This window comes from Melospiza melodia, chromosome 18 (assembly GCF_035770615.1).
Source record: "Melospiza melodia melodia isolate bMelMel2 chromosome 18, bMelMel2.pri, whole genome shotgun sequence".
NCBI lineage: Eukaryota > Metazoa > Chordata > Aves > Passeriformes > Passerellidae > Melospiza > Melospiza melodia.
Genome location: NC_086211.1, coordinates 3,826,979 through 3,844,881, shown reverse-complemented (window position 1 = coordinate 3,844,881; position 17,903 = coordinate 3,826,979). Strand labels below are relative to the sequence as shown.

Below are 17,903 nucleotides of genomic sequence, written 5' to 3'. Positions count from 1 at the left end.
TCAGGATGTAACAATGTTAGGTGTGCATTGAAAGTTGTTAAAACTCTTCTTGACTACATTAAAAAATGGTTTCAGCCCCAGTTACAAGCCCCAGAGGGAGCAGGGCTTTGCTGTCTCACTCCTGCAGGGCAGCACACGCTACCTGCCCCCTGAGTTCTTGCTAGCCTCCAGAGTAAATGGTGAATTAATCTTGTGTGACTGAGAGAAACTTATGGTACATGAAATTTAGAATGCTGTCCAGACCCTTTCAGAGAGGCTTCCATCTCTTTCAGACCTCGGGCTTTAGAAAATTGAACCAAAGGAATATATGTTGTACCTCTGACAGAACTCCTGTTGTTAACTATTTCTCATCCTTTAATTTCTCTGAGCCAATAGCCTGGTGTGGATGCAGGCCAGGTTTTTGTGGGGAAAGCTGCTCTGAGACACCTCTGCCACTGAGACAGTCACCTTCATCAGCCTGGCCCTGACCTTGCTCACGCTCCTGTCTGAAAGTTGTGCTCCAGCAAGGGCTGAATCCCTCCATCTGCATTATCCTGCCTTCCCTAACAGCAGCCCTTGAGGATCTTTCTCCTCAGGCAGGGAAGGGCATTCTCACCAACACATAACCTGCTTGTCTGCTTCTTCACTCACAGTAATTGCTAAAGTTGTAATTTTAAATCTGACTGCTGGTATCAGAAGGCCAACTACATGGTGTTATGTGGGTCAGGACCTGCAAATCCCAGCATCTTAATTTGACCTTTGGCAATTGACTCAGTGCTGTTTTATTCCCCATCTTTTCTCCTTAATTGCAACTGCAGCTGTGTCTGGCTGCTATTACAAGAACTGAATTAGAAAAATGGAAGAAGTTATTCCATGGTGCTTTGGCTTTCGAAGTAGCTGTTTAACCCTGTGATTTTGTTAGAGCCATGCATGAAATCTATGCCTCTGATGTCTCTTCTGTCATATGTACTTATAATGCTGAGAAAGAACACTCTCAAAATGATGATAAAGGGAAAGCTTCAGAACTGTGATAATTCTGACACATCATTACTATGATTGACACGATAAATAAGTCAGGTCATAAGGAATAATGCAGTTCTAAATCCCCAACCACATAAGCTTGCTGAGAGGGAAAAAAGGGTCTATTAAATTTTCTGTATAGAGATTGCAGTCAGTGGTGCATAAACAATACATTCTATAGCAACCTGTTCATTGCTCAAGTTGTTATTGGCAGGCACTGTGGCATTTCTGCAGTCATTAAAAGAAGCTATCACTATTAATCTGCAGTCTCAAGGCAGACAGGTTTAACCTGAAGCTGATCATCAAATAATGGTAACAGATATTTGTGCTTTGGTGAACGTTCTCTTTCATCTTTGGATGCCTTTTCTGCAATGTAATGGGAAGGGTTGAGGATTGTAACCTTCATTATAGAAGTTAGTAAGTTAATAATGTGTCTTTTAAACAGATTTTTCCCCCCAAGCCAAGGGTATTTGTGAAGGGAAGGAGATTTTATAAAACTTAGCAGCTCATTCTATGCATCCTCAACATTCAGGGTATTTCTTACTCTAATTTTCAATTTAGAGTCCTTGGTTTCATAAAAAGCCTCATCCTTGAGCTGTCCAATGTTCCTCCTCTAGAAGAAAAAGCATTTTTTGGTTGGTGAATTGAGTCCTTAAAGTGATGACAAAGAGTGATTACTAACTAGTAATGTATTTATGTTCCCCTTTTCTTCCTGGTGGCCTGAGGAGCTCATCCCACCCTGCAGGTACAAGAGCACTTGGGAAGGGCAGCTGTAAGGATGAATTCATCCAGTTCCTTCCTTAGAAAGTGGCCCTTGAAAGAACTGAAATAATCAAAATAATTTTACTTGCATTCTCTTTTGCTTCTCCTTACTCAAGGAAAATTTTCCTCTGGGAAAAATACAGGAATCTGTCACCACAGACAAATGGGAAATTGGGATTCATAAAGGTTAAGGGGAAAAAATTGAATTTATTTTTCATTCTTCCTAAAGAGAAAGTCATATCCCTTCTCAAATATCCCTTAACATCCTCACAGAAATAGGATGATATCTGTCGTTTAGGCTCTGTGAGTACTCTTGTCCCAGTTCCAGCTTTTGGTTGTGGTAATCAAGTGATCAGGGCAAAACAAACCCATCCCAAGTTATGCCTTCAGAAACCATTTTTACGTGCAAATATAAAAATTGAATTCCTTGGTATAAATGATCTTCAGAGCATCTGGTTTCATCAAGACACAGAGCCCTCAGAGGTGGGGACAGCCCTGCCCTGTTGTGCCCCATGTGCTCATCCACTCAAAGGATCAGCAAAGCAGCAGCAGCTGTTCCCAGCCTCTCACTGAACTCCTTTGCTCTGTGGTCTGACATCGGGCACAATGAGGGACATAGGCTGGAAAATCAGTTTAAATTAACAATTCAGGTAACCCAAAAGGGCCACAGCCCCACACTGTCTGAAGGAGGAGTGTGCCAGGGACAGTGCCAGGGCAGGGCCACCTGATGGGTGTGAGCACAGCCCAGCCCCCCTTGGCAGGGAGCAGGGGCTGGGGTTCAGCTGCTCTGCAGTGGGTGAAGGGCTGGGGGGAGATTTCTCAAAGCTCCTTCTCACAGAACTTTGGGTTGGGACCTCAAAGCTTGTCCAGTCCCACCCCCTGCCATGGCAGGGACTCCTTCCCCTATCCAAGGCTGCTCCAAACCCTGTCCAACCTGCCTTTGGACACTTCCAGGGATCCAGGGGCAGCCACAGCTTCTCTGGGCACCCTGTGCCTCCCCACCCTCACAGGGAAGGATTTCTTTTTAATTTATAATCTATATAATCTATATCCACCCTCCTGCAGCTTAAAGAGCAGCCAGGAGTTGATTGAGGGTGTTTCACACTGACCATGTTTGCATCCAGAGGAGATCGGGAAGGCAGAGATGCTGTTGGTTTGAATTTTGGAAGGATTCAGCTCAGGGGGTTGAGAGGAGCATCCCCCTGCCCAGGCTCCTTTCCTGACTGGTTCCCAGGGAAAGGGGAGAGTCCTCACTGACACTTCACACCCACTGAACCCATCCTCTGCAATGCTTCACATGGGTTTTCATCTTGGCTTTTTAAACTTTTAATTTTGTTGGATATGTGCATTTGATTTCTGAAAAAGGACAGAAGAAAGATCTGGCAGGACATGGCAGTGGAGATGGAGGGGCAGGAAAGCAGGATTTTAACCCTGGGATGGAACCTGCTGGCTGAATGGCCTCAGCACATGTTTTGATCTGGGGTTTAGGCACCATTTCTAATGCTTGGTAACAGCTCAAGCTCAGTTCAGTTGCTCTGGTGACATGTGCCAGGGTCTGAGGGCAGCCTGAGACAATAACTGAGAAATGCAAATTGCCTGGTTCTTGCCTGTGGTACAACCTGGGAGAATCTTCTGCTTTTCCCCCTCTCTGCTCTGCTGTTGACAAAGATACTGTAAATAACTATCCAGCAGCAGAATTAAATTTAGATTGCCACATCTCATTAAGGAATTTTCCAAGTGAGAACTGGCCTGAAAAGGGCGGTGAGAAGGGAGACACCTTCAGAGCTTGCAAGATCCCCAAGGATTTGTATCTTCCAGCTGAAAACTCGAAAGAAAAAACAAAATCTTCCCATCTTGTATTTGAGTGTAACCTAATATGTTAAAAGGTTGTAATAAACAGGTCAGATGCACCTGGTGCAGCCTCATTTCAGTAATGTTTGTCCTCACCTCATTTTCACCACACATAAAATGGAGATAATGGTTCCTCCATCTTCTCTAGAGGTCTCTGGTGTGCTGGGAGAAGCAGTTATTATTTTTCAAGAGCACTTTCTACTCCTGCTTTCCAGTGGTAATAATTTGTACTTTTTAATGGTAGGAGTAAAGGATTTCTACAGAAATAAATCAGCTTTTTAAAATTTTCCACTTTCCCTCTTTGCTGGGTTTTACATTCCATGCATTTGTATGCATAGAGAGGAATAAGAAACAACAGAAAAATTGTTAGCAGTTAAAAACATTTGTTTAAAAGCATTTTTTGTGACTCTGGCTCTCCTATATGAAGAAAGAAACAGGTTCAGCAACATGCTATTTTTTCTTGTTCTTTACATTGGCTATTGCTATTAATTATTATGAGTGGTACTTGTGATTCACTATCAAATATACAATTGTATATCCACCCTGCTTGTGCTGAGGGAAGACTCAATTATTTATTATTTTCAAAGTGAGTAGATGACAATGATTTGCAGAATCTTCTCAATGTCTCTCAGAAATTTGGTCATTTCTGTCATGCCTATGGTTGCACACCTAAAATTTGTGACCAGACAGAAACTGGGAAATGCAGAGAAACCCTTAAACGGCCACATTTGCTGGGCTTTGGGTACACATTGGAGTTGAAGCTTGTAATGTTTTCCATGTGTTATTTTAAATAAAAATTAAAAAGCAAATGAAGCTGTCCCCCAAATCAACAACAAACCCCCTCTGAGATTTGTGCATCACAGCTTCTGGATCAGGGCTGAGTGGGAAGCATGGAAAGCACAAACCCAGTGCAGTTTGCAGGTTTTGGGAAATAAATTGCTTTATTCCATGTATGAAATGCTCAGGAGATATGTCTGGAGCCTCTGCCTTGTGGGTGGGACAGGGGGCAGCTGTTCCCAGAGCCCAGAGCAGCCCACGTGCTGAGCCCTGGGGCAGGGCTGCTCTGCCCTGCACCCTCGTCCCACTTCCCTTCCAGTCCCTAATCCTGGGGTGCAGTAAATGTTTGAGTGAGGAGAGCTTTACTTGCACCTTATAGTGGGCTCTGTAACAGAGTGGCATTAAAGCATTTTGCTGAAATACCAAGTGATCCTTTTCTTTTTCAGCGCTGCTAAGTGAAAACACATTGATTTTTATTTTCTTTCAGCAACTTCAATAGCTCAAGATTATTACTATTTTTAAGAGTGATAGAGAAATGTCAAAAATGCTTCATCTGTACTTTTATTTTTATATATCACCAGGCTTTGTGTTTTTCAGGGGTTTTTTGTTTGAAGTTGCAGACTTTGGGAACAGGGCAGAGAGATTACAGTTTATTTCAAAAAGCTGCTTCTATTTCTGAGTCCTCTTAGAGATTTTGTGGTTCAGTAGGTAACACATTTTATTGTCTTAAATTCAGTCTATGCTGCAAAATTCTTTTGCTCCTGAATAGCCAAATGGTCTGGCACACATTAATCTCTTATCTATAATAATGTTTTTTGAAAGGAAGGAGGGGAGGGAGATGGAGCAGTTCGTGACACTCTGTAGGGTGCTGGCAGCAGCCTGCAGAGAGGCCAGCACCAGCTTTTGACACTGCACATGCTTTATTCATTCAGCATTTCCTCCCACTGGAGGTGAGAGTGAGGTTTCAGCACCAATCCCACAGCCAAAAGCCTGGAGAGAAGTCACTGAGCAGGAGGTAGCAGGGCCAGGTTGGTGCTGTGGGTGTTTGAGCATCCCCATCACACCCAGGACCAGGGGCTGGCTGCACCCAGCTCCTCCAGCCTGCCCTCCTGGCAGCTTTGTTTTACCTGATTGGAGTCATTTTAATCTGCTCTAGGTGCATTTCATGTGTGTGTTTCAGGGATTCAGTGATTCATCCTCCCCATTCTGTGTAAGCACTTTCAGGAGATGTGTGTAGGAGAGGAAGTGAGTTACACGTTTTGGGTTTCAGGTGGACCCTGCAGTGTTTGGTTTCTGGTTTAGCTGACAGCTGATAGTTGTGCTGTGACACAGCCCATCACCATCTGGAGAGCAGAATCACATTTTTAGGGTTATTTTTGGGGCAAATCTGAATAAAATGGGTTAATTAAGTCGAAACAATGCAGTTGTGTTCTGCCTAATGACACGTTGCCAATTTATTTCAAACTGACAACCCAAGGACGTTTTGGGAAGTGACAGAGTGTTTCTAAACCTAGGGGTGAATTGATTTCTTTTTAAAACAAAATGAAATAGATGTTACTTGTACCTCAACAATATAAAAATTCATGTCTCAGGCGATGGTGCGTTTTCTAACGTGCCACTTTATCTTCCACTTATTCCCCCTAATTTTCCTTATTAACTGTAATTCTGTTGTGACATCCGAGTGTCATATTATAATGATGAAAATTTCAAATAAGAAGCAGCATGAAACACGAAGTTTTGGATGAGCTGGGAGTCAAGAGCACCCTGTGGAAATAAGCTGATGGTTTTTATCGCAGCAGTGAGTCCCCTGTCATATTCAGGAGAGGCTGTTTACCGACCACACAGCCAAAAAACTGTGACCAACCCTTGTCTGAGAGGGCAGGAAGTCAATGCAAGATTGAGAAGACATCCCACTCTTCTCTTGGCAGGGCACAGCAGAGAGGAGATCCTAAGTACATTAATGCAAAGAGCATTTGTACAGGCCAGGCAAGGTACAGCCAACACTTTGTTTTGAACAATGCTGGCACTACCCAGACTGCAGCAGCACCAACAAAGAGCCTGGAGTAATAACTTCCCTTTAGATTTCTTTTTAGAGGGCTTGCAGCATTCTCTGAGCAGCATTTATGTGCTGGGTATAAATAGGCAGGTCCAAAACCCCATTCCACATCCCAGAAAAGAGAGAGGCTGGTTTATTCTCACTTCAGAAAATTAAATGCTTATCCATCTGTGGAATTATTTTTGAATGGATACATTTGTAGACTTTCTTTAGCTGGGTTATTGTTTGCTCTTTTGGAACATTCTTTGCTTTCAGAGTTGTTTTATTCTGGTGACAGAGGAAATGCAGCAATGTGTATTTTTCTCCCTGCTGAAGTCTGAGGCAACGTTGTATTATAAAATAACCAGAGATTGATAATCACAAAGACTGCAAAGGGGAAGCTGCACTTTACTTAGGAAAAAACATCTGTGCTAGTAAGGGGAAACAAAACTTTTTTTTGTTAGAAAAATATTTCTGTGGATTCTGAGCTCTGCTGTGTGCATGGCTTTGTCCCATTATATTTTATTATTTTACAGTACTGTAAATATTATAAATTGAATTTTATTTGATTCTGAATGTCCATGACCTGAACAACTCTCCTTTTATTAAGGATTGTCTCCCTTTGTAGAAGATAGTGGAGAAGTAGCATGATATGGTCGGGGGATGGAGAACTTTGGACCATATGGAGTAGACCTGAGGCCCCTAATAACCTATTTCTCAAAATATTATTTTGACAAGTCATTCCATATGTTTGTTTGAGTTAGCTGCTGGAAGAAGGCTGTGGGGTATCCTCTTGTTTTTCTGATCTGTTCCCTTTATGTAAAGACTTGGAAATAGCAGACCTTTGGGAGCAAGGTAGCAATCTGGGTCCCAAAACATGTTCCTCAGATGTGTGTGTGTGTGTGTAAAGATATAAAAATAGAATGCAGCAAGAGTTGACCTTGAGCTTAAAATGCTGCTCAGTGAGTGCATCAGGGTTTGAAGAGTTAAGTTCAACAAGGGAAACCAAGAATGCCTGTTTATTTCAGTGTTATCCTCTCTGTAGAATTGCTCTCCTTTAAGCCTTCATGAACTGTGCCCAGCCTCTGGTATCTGGGGTCTGAGGCTGTTAAAATCAGTAGGGTTGTTTTATTTCTTTTAAAGTTCAAATTATGTCTATATGTGGCAAGTTTTAATCTCAGTTCTTGGAGGGGATTTTCTGGAAAAATCTTTGACCCATACTTTGCTTATCCATCACCTACAAAAATAGACTTGCATGGCTTTGTTTGAGTGTTTTTTAAGAATATGGGAATGGGGCCCAGGTGGTGGCCTGGACACTTGCCCCAAATATCTGTGACACAAAAGCTCCTCCTTTTGTTGTGAAGGGCATGTAAACTGTGGAACTCTTTCAAACTAAAAGAGAAGATATTTAGGTTATGTAGGAAGATAGGAAGAAATCCTTCCCTGTAAGGGTGGGCAGACCCTGGCACAGGGTGCCCAGAGCAGCTGTGGCTGCCCCAGCCTTGGAAGTGTCCAAAGCCAGGCTGGATGGAATTTGGAGCAATCTGGGTTAGGGGAAGGTGTCCCTGAACTGGATGAGCTTGAAGGTCCCTTCCAACCCAAACCATTCTGGGATTCTGTGTGCACAAGTCTCTGCTTCCCATGTAATGACCCACAATATTAGGTTCATTTAAAAAACTGCTACAGAGAAATAGATCTTGGGAACTCACATGTGATCAATTGTACATATCTTCTTTATGCTCTACAGAGCATGTTTAATCTTAAATCTTCCCTCTGAAAATAGTGCTTCCATTATTGTTGTCATAAAATAAATTGTTGAAGGTATTTCATAAAGAATTTTCCCCAAAGTCACTGCAAATGCTTTTCTATATTTAAGTCCAGTGAAGGATTCATTCTCTTCTTTAATTGTTACCACCCTTTCATTTCTAAGAGGAAGAGTTAAAACTTCTTACAAGTAAGAAAAATCAAAAGTAGGCTGTCAGTTGTGTGATTTTATTTGTGCCAAAGTAAGGAGTTTAGAAATGCATTTATAAAAAAACCCCAGCATGAAGCCATATGCAAAGATGTATTTGCAAATAGAAAGCAGCATTTTATTATCTCCTATTTCTCTGTCTTTGCTGCTGCTTGACATTAAACCAGGATCTGCTGGTGAGAATTGCAGCCCCAGAAATGGCAGCAGCCCTCTGATCCCTGTGACACAGCTTTCCTCCTTCCTTTCTCCTCTCAGCTCTTCTCACTACTGAATTTGCATTTCTGGACATAATTATTAAGTGACAGATTTGGTTTATTTAGCATCCAGCTACTGATGTGTGGTTTATTAACTTAAATTTCCCATTATTAAGAAAGCAAATGGTAAATATCCAGGTGTGTCAAGCACTGAGGATGCAAGGCCTTCAAATTTTGTCCTTAGGACAAAGTGATTCCTGCCTTGTGCTGCAGAAATGCCTGCAACCACTGCCAGGCCCCTCAGACCTGTTTCCTCCTGCCAAATGAGGGTCTGTTTATGGTTAAAAGGATGCTTCTCATGCAATGCACTAAAGTACATCGTAAAAATATACAGCCTCTTAAAAGTAATTCCCACTAATGAGTTATTTTCAAGTCTTTTTAAACATAGCCACGTTTTGGGAGAGATTTGAGGTTGTTCAGCCTGGAGAGGACTCTGGGGGGACATTGGAGCATCTTCAGTGTCTGAAGGGGTTCCAGGAGAGCTGAGAAGGGACTGGAGTGCCAGGACATGGGGGGATGGCTCTGAACTGCCAGAGGGCAGGGATGGATGGGATACTGGGGAGAAATTTTTCCCTGTGAAGGTGGCCAGGCCCTGGCCCAGGGTGCCCAGAGCAGCTGTGGCTGCCCCTGGATCTCTAGAAGTGTCCAAGGCCAGGTTGGATAAAGCTTGGAACAACCTGGGCTGGTAAAAGGTGTCCCTGCCATGGCAGGGGTGGCACTGGATGGGCTTTGAGGTCTCTCCCCACCCAAACCATTCTGGAATTCTGTGATTCCATGGGAAGCCAAAGGCTGTGGGCCTTGGCTGCTGCTCTGCCTTTTTGCCTCCTGCATCCCTTTGAAGATGACTCTGAGGCTAATAGATTCCACTGCCAGACCATGGATATTTTTCCCCCTTTTAACTGGTGTTGAATAAGATTACACACTCTATCCACTTATTTAGCTGGTATTAAAGCTATCTGGTGAATTGAAAAGCCACCTGAGTGTTCTTTAGCTGGAATAGCTTGAGGCTAGATATTTTTTCATGTTAAAAGCTCTAATGATGTGCTGGATGATAAGTTTCCAGGCAGAAAGAAGCCCCCTCACTGTGCATGGGGGAAGGTCAGGTCAGTGACAGAGACTGAACTTCCAAATTGCTCTTTCTGCATGAGGAGTTGTGAGAAGGGAATTGCAGAGTGTTTGAGCAGGAATTTGGTCTGCTTTTGAATTTAGCTGCTGATTCACAGGGAGCTGTGTAACTAAGCAGTGGTTTAATTTCCTTAAAACTACATGGGACAATGCTATAAATCTATTTCTGAGGTAGTCCTGAAATACAAACTGGGTCTGCAGACCTCAGGAAGTAGAAAAAAGAGGAATTCACCCCCCCAGACAGCAGTTGCTGGGTCACCTGCACTTAATGATCTGTAGAAAGAGAGGAAAATCAAGAAAAAAGCCACATCTCCCATCCCTGTCCCTGTCCTCAGAGCAGAACTGGTGAAAGACAGGCTGGAGGGACTGTGTCATGGACCATCCTGGCCTTGCTGCCTCTCCTGGGGCACTTTGTTGGTTACAGAAATACATTTTCCATCTTTAAATCAACTGTATTTAGGCCCCAGCCTCTCATTGTGCCCAGGAGTGGACCCTAAGAACTCTCTATAAGGTTTTAGACCTTTTCAGCCTGTGTTTTAGACTCAGTTTTATCCAATAAAATATATAAATCTCCTCTTTACTGGACTATCTACACACAAAGGAGTATAAATTGTCTTCTGGCAAGAGCTGATTTTCCATTAATCTTTCCCTAGGGCTAAATTAACAACACTTGCACTCTGTGTGGAAGTCCTTACAAAGGGGGAGAAAAAAGCTGTTTAAAACGTGGCTGTTAGTTGTTTAAACATTTGGAAGCATTTACAGAGTGATGCTGGCTTGGATTTTTACTCCTACTCCTCATCTTTTGTGTGTTTTTCAGTGAATCCTTCCAGACAAGACAAGTTTTGCTTGTTTCATTAGTAAAATGAAGGCTGTGGAAGAATGGGATTGTTTTCTATAAATGCTTTAGGATGTAAACAGAGAGAGAGAGCAGCTCTTCAGACTATAAAGGACAGCTCTGGCAGAAGAACTAACAGAGTGCATTGGTCATTGAAGCTGGAAATTAGGAGTGTTTGTAGCAGGTCGAGCAGAAAAGCTTTAGGAAGCTTTACAACCAAAAAAGGATCTGGAATGGTGAAATCACCACTTGTATGGGTTAATTTCTGTGGGTAACTGTTTTTTGAAGTTAAATGCTTCAGAAGTGTCATTATGACAAATTCAGACAATCCCACAGGCCCAGGAGGGGTAGATGGAAAAGGAGAGAGGGGAGGTTCTCAGCCTTTATGACATAGGCAATTCAGGTAAAACAAATTTATTGCAAGGCTTCCTCAACAGGTGCTGATGAAATCTCTTCTAATTGATCCTTTACTATATCCCTCCTCAAACTCTGGATGTTTAACTTGGGATCTACTTGCTCTATATTGTTCTGAGTCTTATTATTTTATTCTTTTTTTTTTAGATTTTTTTTTTTTACTTTTCTTGCAGTGGAAATGCTTCCTGTGTTTTTTGTGATATGGACAAAGCTTAGTCACAGTGACAAGAGTGTAAAGAGTCAATAAATACAACTGACCTAGATCATTCACTTGTTTTGCTTGGGTTTTGTAAATCTTTTTTGTATCTGGTGTTTTATTCATGTGTTGTGATGTTTGATGTCTGGTTCAAGACAAGGGCTGGATATAGAAGAATTCACTTGCTGTGATGAATTCAAACAGCTAGGCTGTTTCTTCCCTATAAATTTGATCCACAAAATTAAGTTTGTATGTTTGTCTTTATTTGCTTTTTTAGGTCTGCAGTCTGGGTTCTCAAAAGTTAAATTAAGTATGTTAATTCTTGAATTTTGGACGAGTCTGAAGACATTCTTTGGTACTGAAAAGTCATAATTCTTGATATACCAACTCTCCACCATTAGTTTGCTAATTATTTTGTAACTATGTAATGTTGGCTCAAAGAAAACCCATCTGGAGTTTTTATGTCCTTCATCAAACTAAACAAATGTGACCAAGAAGCCTCATAGGAGAGTCTCTGTTATCTTCCTTTATGCCTAGAAATCAGAGCAGAGACCTGTGCAGTGACAGCAGCATCAGATTTCCCTTTTCTTGAAAATAAATAGTCCTTGCTAGAGTCAGAGTGGGAAACTGCAGCAGTAACTTTGATTATCTTAATGCTCTTTTATTGTATCAGCACTTAGGAATCACTCTAATAAGCAGGGAACCAATGGACATGGTTTGGACATGGGTTTATGATTGAGAACACCCTTGCTTTTCATAAATTGCATGATGTTTCTCTCTGGTGCCTGCAGGTGGTTGTCAGCATTTGCTTTTCTGTTGATCAGCCTCCAATTCCTGTTGTGCATCTTTAGCTCCAAGGGGAAGGGAAATTAATCTATTATTGATCAGGATCCAATTCCTGTTGTGTGCCTTGTACTGGAGAGGGAAAGGGGCATTAATCCACTCTGGGTTCATAATTCAAACCATCTGCAGGCTGTACCTGGCAGCAGGGAGTGTGTTCCATCAGGTTGTTTGTATTTGTAAGGTTGCTTTTTCTTCTCTCCCCCTCGAGCAATCTTGAGATATTCTTCTTTTCTCATATTCTGGGTCCCAGGCAGAGATTGCACATTCCTGATGCCATAATGTTGTACTAGATGTAATATTTTTGCTATTTGTGCTGGACTCTTATCTCCTATCCTTTTTTCTAATAGGGGTGTCCATAATTTGATAGAATGAAGCTTTGCATGTATCCTCCATAGTAATTGCCAAGGCATTTCTGCATTCTGTGCAAGCCTGGAAGAATGTGGGAACTTTTGGGTGAAAGTTTTCTAATATTTTTCTCTCAGGATAACTTATAAATGGTTTCAAAATTCTGTTTAAGTACTTAATTTCTCTATTATCTTGAGGGTAGGGTACTGGTGATCTCTTCTGGGGAGCTTTTTTCTCACGTAGACAAATTTCATAACATGAATAAGTAAATTTATTTTTGGGTACCGATTCCTGTGGGTTCCCTTCTTCAGTGCAAGCTGGACATGGAGCAGTATTTGCAGTAATTTACAGTGAGGATAGAGATGAGGTGCAGCCAGCCTCACATTCCAGGCTCTTCATTATTTGGACAATCCTCCTCCTGCTCATGGTCACCTTGTTTGGATTAAGCTTCTTCAGAGGGTTGGGACCTATAAGCAAGCCTCAAAAATAAACCTTATTGTTGTGCTCAAGTCTGAACTCAAACTATTATTTCTTTTCAGGAGATAAAGAGTTTCTCTTGGTTTCTGTTGAGGCTGGCTTACCTCATATCTCTGTCACATGAATTTGAGCTCCCATTGAAGTAATACACTTAATATTCTGCACTGCAAATACAGACATAGATAAACTTTGCATGTCATAATGTAAAATCTGGGGAAGAACTTAATGTTTATGCATTTCTGAAGGGGAAAGAACCTATTGTGTCTTCAGTCATCTGGCCTGGGTGAGATTTCAGTTCTGTTGGGAAAATTAAGCACCCTGAAGTGGCTTTGATAAGGTCTGGGATCTTTATAAACTGTAAATTACAATATTTAAAATTCCCTGTACCTTACATGTCAATATATGTACAGAGATAAAAATACTGTATTTGCAGAGATGATAGGGCAGTGTACATAATTATTGTATTTAAATAACAGATGAAAATTCTACAGCTCATCAGTAGTAAAAAAAAAAGAAATCAGTTAGGACTTGGATGGGTTTGATTCCTGATCAGGCAGGAGGAGGGAGGGAGGAGTTCAGCAGCTCAGTGATGTGCAGCCGTTCACAGCCACAGGTGATAAAAACAAACAGACCATGCAAAAGTTGTTCACTCTTTCTTCTTCTTGTTTATCTCTGCTGTGTGGGGGATTGCCAGATTCCTGAATTCCACGGTCTGGAGAGGAGTTTATGTTCAAAGGGACAGAAAAAACCCCAGATCATCCCTTTCCATTTTCTGTTGTCTCATTTTTTTTTTTCTCGCTTTTTCTGGCTCTTTATAAAAATAACCAAACAAAAGTTGAATATGGAAAACATAATATCAATACCAATTTACCTTAATATCTTGTGCTGCAAATGGCAGCAGCTGAACTGTTTCCTGAGCAGCTGGGAATGGGGGAATGAAGGCTGGAGGACAAACTCCCTCCTGTCCCCAGTCTTTGGTGTTCCCACAGTCTTGCTTCAAAAACTGTTTGGGGTCAGTCCTGAAGGCCCTGCAGGTACTGGGCCCTTGGAGATCCTGGTAATGGCTCAGACAGTGATAAATGAGAAAGTTTAGAAGCAAAGGGGAGATTGGAAATGCTGCGAGTGCAGTGGCTAAAATGGAGAGAAAGGAAAATAAAGCAGTGTGAGTTCTCTTTTGCAGAACAGTTCCCTGTTGGATTAGGCCTCTTGCCTGTGGCTGGCCTTCTGTCCAGTCATCTATTAAGGGCTAAAATCAGATTAAGAGCACATCCCCAAGTGTTTTCCAGTGTCACTCAGCCTTGTCTCTGCAGCTCCCCACAGGTTCCCCCCAGACTGATTATGTCTGATAGGGAGGCATCCCCTGGCTGCACTTCTGGGGTCAGTGTTTTTCCCTAATGCTGCTTTGCTTTCTTAGCTGAGAGGAGGGCTCAGAAAGCAGATGGAAAGGAAAGAAGGCCTTTTCTTTCCAAAAAGGTAGAATATAGCTGGGAATGGTTCCCTGTTAGTGGATTCATCTCACTGTAGCTCTGTTCCCTTGTGCATTTGTATTACTTCCCCATTTCAGTGTATTTAATATTTTCTTCAGAGAAACTGAAGTTCAGTCATTAAATTAAAGGATACATCAGAAATTGAGCAGCTCTTAAATAGTGGGAAACGTCTTTAGAAGACCATGGGATGGAAAAAAGGGAAGAAAATGGCCAGAGATGCATGCAGAGAGGCTGAGGGAGGAGGAGAAGAAAGAGGTGATGAAAAGCCAGAAGCAGCAAAGTGCTAGAAAACTCAGGCAACAAAAAGTCTGATGAAGTAAAAAAAAGAACAGTGAAAAGGAGGAAAATTCAATTGTTTTCGACAAAGGATTTTAAAAGAAAATGTCTGTTTACTAACAATGACATTCTGCATTGGATTTTTGTGTAGCATCAGTCAAGTAAAATCACATCTGTGTGCTGCATGTGGAGGCAGGAGAAGGATGGAGTCGCTTTATTGACAGGCAGGATGAGAAACTTGGGGAGTCTGGGTAGCTGTTCATTATTTGAGTGTTTGCAATAACTCTCTGCCTTCCCCAGCCTGATGGAAAGCTGATCTGCCACATCCCATCATCCAAACTAAATCCCAATGTTGCTTATCTCCATTAGGATCTTGGCTACTCTGATACTCCAACCTGTGGATTTCTTACAAAAGGATGAAGTTCTGAAAGGCACAGATGCCAAGTTACAGCCCTATTGAGATTTTAACTCTAAAGTAAAACTAAGATCCTCCTTTGGTGTTTCAATTAGCCATAAAACAAAGTTGCAAAGTGCCCTCTGCAAAGGGAGTGTCCCTGTGGAGTTTGATTTGGCAAGACTGGGGACAGAGTGAGTTATGGGAAGGAGTTTCTAAGTGCTGCAAAGGGAAACTTGAGCTGCCTTTGAATATAAAATAGGAATATTCATGCTGCCTCCATACTGTTTGGGTAATACTTGGAAATTTTGTTGTTTTCGGTATATGCTGTTATGTCCATAGCTGACCTTTGTAGGTGCATTCCTGAGAATCCAAGTTCTGACCCTTTTGATGAGCCCTCTGTCTCACATCAGCATCTGTTCATCACAACCTTAGCAGGAGCCTGCTTTTAATAAGTTTATCTCAGAGATGGTACAAAATAACAATAAACACGTGCTTTGTTTAGATTTTTGTTACAGTCACTAAGAAATCTCTGCCTTTTCCTGGTTGCAGGATGGGGAATGTGCACTTTTATTTCCTTTCTTATCTGCTGGGTGCACACAGGGCCACTCATGTGGGTGATGGGGGTGACAGCAGAGCCAGCTTCTCCTCTTTGTCTGATTTTAGTGGGGAGCTGATAAGTCAGACAAGTGGTTTTCCTCTCTCCCAGATGGAGATAAGGAATGATTGCTGCCGAATTAGTCACTGGTTTGTTGATCTTTTAGCATTCACTGTTGCAAACCTTCATCTTGGGCAGAAGTGGTGGGGAGCAGTGATGCTGAGGTTATTTCTTCTCATCAGTAACAAGCTTCTAATCTCATCATCAGCCCTTGTTTTCTGAGGTTTTTTGTTTGGTTTTGGTTGTTTTTTTTAATTACTAACTGGAAAATTTCTGCTATATATATAAGCTATATATAAGTATTATAATGTATATATATTATAATACCTATAAGACCAGCACAGAAATCTTAGAAAATAGATTTTCTACCTGATGGCATCATGTATTTCCAGAAATGTTGATGAGGAGGTGTAAAAGCTGCTAACAGCTTGTGTTTTGAGATCTGTTTCATAGAGATGCTGTGTCAGGTTGACAGAGCATATTTAGGGGAAGAAATAAATATCTGCTTACTCTTTAAGTACTGTGCTTGAATTTATTCAGAAGTGTGGGTGGTATTCTTTAAATTTTAAAACTGTTCCACGCTTACATCTCTTGTATTACATTAACTGCTGTCAATTAGAAAATCCAAATGTAAAGGTTTTGTCATTGAGAAATCTGCTCACCTTGTGAGCTTTCTGAGCCCCACAACCAAAGTCTTTATCCATCCAGCAAGTAAAAATCCAATGTCAAATGGCTTTTGGCCTGCTGGGTATGATTTAAGCAAAGAATCTTCTGACCATTTTCTGTTCTTTAGGGAATTACTTAAATTTTAGGGTCCATACCTTGCATTTCCCAATTTCCCATGCTGCTAAATGGGCATGGACTAGCCTTCTGTGCAGAAAACATTTGATGAACTGGCTTGCTTTTCCATCAGTTTGGTTTTATTTTCATTACTTTTCCCTGTAATTCGTTTATTGGTTTCCATATCCTTGAAAATTTTATTACTGTGTTATTCAAGCTAAAAAATAGCTAATTTTTCTTTCCCAAATGAGTTGCTTGAAGCAAAGTACCTATGAATACATGGATATTTTAATTCACTTACTAAATGCATACAGAGAAAATTTACAAGCTGCCTTTTTACCATTTTTTAAGTGTCTGCTGACTGTTGCATAAGCTAAATTATTTACAGTATGAAGCCTCACAAAAGAGTAACAGATTTGGGTTATTTACTTTCCTGATAAGAAAAGGGGATTGAAGTTGCTGTGATATGCTGCTTTGTTAATTTTATATTTGTTCCCCAGTGTGTAAAATCTTTTTAAAGAACTAACATGAGTATTGGCAGACTCTTTTGAAATGGTGTGGAAGGGGTAAGATTAAACAAAACATGAAAAGGTCTTAAAAATATAAGTCAGCAAGTGTTTGATAAAGAAAAAGTGCTCAACAGTAGAAAACATTTTAGATGCTTAATTTATTTCTCTGTCTTAGAGAATATCCCTGGATGGAGGGCAGAGGCCAGTTCTTGGGAGTCATGGGGTCTCGGAGTCTCTGCTGGTCAGAGTGACCTCAAGGTGTTAGAAAGTCTCTTTTCCCAGCCTGGTGGTCAAAAAAGGAGTCAGAGCTCTTCATTTCTCAGTCTCAAGGTTGTTTATTGTTTCTTATCTAGAAAATTCTTTCTCCTGTACAGCCAAGGTCTGCTCAGCAGGAGAGTCCGAGGCACTCTGCAGACTGTACAATTTACAATTACTTTCCAATACCTATCACCTATGTTAGAGAGTGAGCTTCTACTCTAAACCAGTCTAAAAGTGCCAACATCACCCAGAAGATGGAGGCTAGGAAGAAGAAGGAAAAAGGACAAGGCATGCCCAGATCCCTCCATCTTGCAACCCGAGCCTCCATTCTAAAATCTTCAAAAATCTGTTTTTCATCCTGTGGCAAACTATTATTCTACTTAAACTCTTTTGACTTGTAATTCTTCATGTAAAGGTTGGTAATTGTTTTTTCCAAGAGCTAAATCAAAGGCACAGGGGTCTTGGGCTCTGTACCAGGGGCTCAAGCCCTCCAGGGCAGCCAGAGGGATGTCCTGGGTTCCCACAGTGGGGTTTTGCTGCTGGGCTGGTTGGAACGCCATCGGGAGATGCCAGCCTGTGGTGAGGCTGAAGGGTGACGTTTGCAGCAGTGCCTGGAAGGTGGCACCCTCGTTGTCCCAGCCCTGGCTGTCCCTGGG

General features: G+C 41.6%; 1 protein-coding gene across 2 annotated transcripts in view; it reads left to right on the top strand.

Moving 5' to 3' along the window:
- SDK1 (sidekick cell adhesion molecule 1) overlaps positions 1 to 17,903 on the top strand; it is a 387,464-nt gene that overhangs the window by 214,144 nt on the left and 155,417 nt on the right. The window lies entirely within an intron of this gene.